Here is a 3,435-nt window from a genome sequence, read left to right as displayed (position 1 = left end):
AAATCAACTCAAACCCATCAGCGAGAGAGAGAGAGACTGTCAGAGAACTTCCTGCATCCAGTCCTGACCCTGTCACACTCAGCAGCTGCTCACCCAGACCCCACTCTCATCAACACTGAACATTGTTACCGAGACACTTCAAATACTGTTTATAAAAGGCAGGAAAGGTCAATGTTCACACTGCTGTATTGAAAAGAACAAAGTTTAATATCTCCTCACTGTTTCTCGGTCACCACATGAGACATAATTTGGTTCCTTTGATTTTTCTTGTTCCTGACTGACAAATATTCCAAACCTCAGATAAACCCTCCCACTTGCGTCATGTCCCAGTCTCAGTCACAAGCAACACATAACAACACAAACACTCTGAAACATACAACGCAGTCACACTTTCCTTCAGTGACATTAATGTCGAGCTGTTTTCCAGGTTGAATGCAACTGTGAACAAATTTGTATCAAAGAAGTTGCCTTTGAAGTATCAGCACTGAATTTCTGTCCAAGGAGGAACAGCCATTCCAAACTCACATCCTTCACAAAGGCTGTTTTCTCTTGTGACGTAAATTCATCACATAATTTGAATTCTCACTGAAAGTTCAGAAGACACAGATGGAAGTGGTTGACAAGGTAACTTATACATCACAAATGAGAAACAAGGCTCTGCTGGGAATTGAACCCAGGATCTCCTGTTTACAAGACAGGTGCTTTAACCAACTAAGCTACAGAGCCAGATGTTGTTATAATTAAAATCAGAGGAGTGCACTATTTATTCTCATATAATATCAATATCAAAGGAAAATACAGCAGATGCTGGAAATCTCAAATAAAAACAAGAAACGCTGGAAATACTCATCAGGTCTGGCAGCATCTGTGGAGAGAGAAGCAGTGTTAACGTTTCAGGTCAATGACCCTTCTTCAGACCCTTCTATATATTCTCATCCCACTTCTCCACAGGTCACAACATATATTTTAACTTTTCCCACTTCCTGAAACAGTCAATCACATACTCTATTCTTCCCAGAATAGAAGACACTGACCAGGTTTCTTTAATGAACAGCAAAATTATCAGTTTATTACAGAACAAGTTTTAACTAGTCATGAAATAAAGCATAAATACACAGGTAGAAATTTTAAAAGTTCCCTTTTTACCTTAACCAACATTTAAAGCCCCTTTCTTACCACAGCCCCACACACGCACACACACATACACCGGTTAACTGAAAAAAAAAAGAATTATTGTTTACAATTCTGAGTTCTGTTAAAGACAAAAACAACACTTGGGCTGATTACTTGTTCATTCCTGAAGAAAACAGCAGATGAGATATGTTGTTCCAAAACTGGCAAACAGTCTAACTTCTGAGTATGCGTAGACAGGTCACTAGGGTCTTTTAGAACAGTTTTTTAGAGGCAGTGTTGAGAATTAATTTTAGCAGGCTTTCTTCAAAGACAGGAGAAGAGATGAATTGACACAGTGAAGTTCTCAGGGTCTTTTAAAGATTTGCTGCAAAACAACGCGGGTTGTGATCTTCTCTCCTTCCTTGACACTTCTTCAGGCTAACTTTTTCAGCTGCTCACTCCAGAAGGTAAAACACAATGACTGCGACAAATAAAAGCTTGTGATTTTTCTGCCCTCTTCGGTGAGTGCTGCTGCTGCTGGGTTTGTCCAATCAAGAGGCGCAACTGACTTCTCTGTCCACATTTCCCCCTGTTACCAGGGTTTCTGTTCGACATTTAACTTGAGTCATGTGACAACCAGTAAACATAGTTGCCAAATTAATACTTTCAGTACCCTCTTGAAAAAGAACTGGTCTGACATTTATTAAGTTTGACGATGAATTCCTCAAAAAGAATTTCACAAAAAAAAATTCTAAATCACTTCCATAACATCATGTACTTTCCCTGAGCTACAGGTTATTGCAAGTCTCTCTGGCTGTGTTTATTTTTGTTGATTTTGCACTCAGGTTCTTTCTGAATCCATGTGTTTGCAGAACTTTGTCAGTGAGAAACATGGAGATATGCTTAAAGATTTCCCTGCAAATTATTCATATCTCCGTCTTTCTCCGAACTTTGTAGAAACACATTAATGTGGGAATCACACACATCAGGCCGTCAAACCTCTCCGTTAAACATTGAAAGGTGACAGTGTTTATTGTGACGGGGTTCCATTTATTCAGACACATCTGGTATAAAAGTGCTCAAGAAATGATTCACACATGTAATGTATTTGTATATTATGTGCATGACATAATGACGTAAGTAAACAATTCCTTGCACTTGCCACGCTTGGTGTATATTTTCTCTGCTGATGCCCCCTGAATATATTGGAGAAAATGGTGATGAGGATGAGATAAAAGTCTGTAAATATAGGCAGCAAACAGCAGCAGGGACTGCAGTGAACAAGATCAGGCAGCTCCTGGTGACCTACCTGCTCGGATGGTGGAGATTTTAGGTGGATTGTGTGAAGCCTGGGCCACAGAATGTCTCTTCAGTTGAATGAGATACCGCAGGGTATTCCTGTGCATCTGATTCAAATTGCTTATTTGGGACAATATGGCTGCACACATATGGGATACATCGGTAGGTGAGGAACTTATGAGAGGGCTTGAAAACCATTCAGTTCATATATTGAAAGAATGGACATGTTTTTCAGAGCTAATAACATTTTGGAATTTGAAGGTGAAAGTGCAGAGGTCAAGACTCAGAATAAGGCAATTCTTGAGGGCAAGAAAGCAATTTTGCCAATGGAAATTAGCCTGGAAGTGTATGACCAGCTAACAAAGCTTCCTGCTCCCATCAAGGCAAAAGATGTGCCATTCAAAACAATCATCATCAAGTTGGAGGAACATTTCAACCCAAAGCCACTAGAGATCACGGCAAGCTAGAAATTTGGAAGCAGAAATCAGAAAAGTAGTGAAACAGTTGGTGAGTACATTGTGGCATGAAGAATTTATCACTACATTGCAACTTTGGCATATTCTTAGATCGTGCATTATGAGACAGATTTGTGCTTATATTGGTGGATGAGAAAAGATACTAAACACACAAAATCTCACATTCGAGCTCGCATGTAAGATTGCTCTTTCCATGGAGATTGCATCAAAGAATGCTCGAGAATTTCATCCTGTGCCAGTGATTGTAACACACTTCAGGGGAGCTTAAAAAAACTGGTAAAATGGGCTTTCTCATCGCAGTTAAAATTTTCACAGAGAATTGTGAAGAGATACAATTTGGGAGGAAGAATAAGGAGAGGCCATATAAATGAAATGTTACAATTCTAAAGTGGGTGCCAGAACAGAGAGACAATGTACACCAATCTTAGAAGGTTTGAAAAGGCTTCTAAGAGCAAACAGGACGCTTGGCTTTATTAATAGAGACATATAGTAAAAGGAAATAAGTTATGATAAACCTTTCTAAAATACTGGGTCTGAATGGCCTACT

General features: G+C 39.3%; 1 non-coding gene across 1 annotated transcript; it reads right to left on the bottom strand.

The window, feature by feature from the left end:
* Positions 1–652: 652 nt before the first annotated feature.
* trnat-ugu (transfer RNA threonine (anticodon UGU)) lies at positions 653–726 on the bottom strand. The gene has a single exon. It is a non-coding gene; the product is annotated as a tRNA-Thr (tRNA).
* Between the last annotated feature and the right edge of the window lie 2,709 nt (positions 727–3,435).

This window comes from Heterodontus francisci, unplaced genomic scaffold, assembly GCF_036365525.1.
Source record: "Heterodontus francisci isolate sHetFra1 unplaced genomic scaffold, sHetFra1.hap1 HAP1_SCAFFOLD_43, whole genome shotgun sequence".
NCBI lineage: Eukaryota > Metazoa > Chordata > Chondrichthyes > Heterodontiformes > Heterodontidae > Heterodontus > Heterodontus francisci.
The sequence above is the reverse complement of the archived record's forward strand: the minus strand, read 5'-3'. Positions and strand labels throughout refer to the sequence as shown.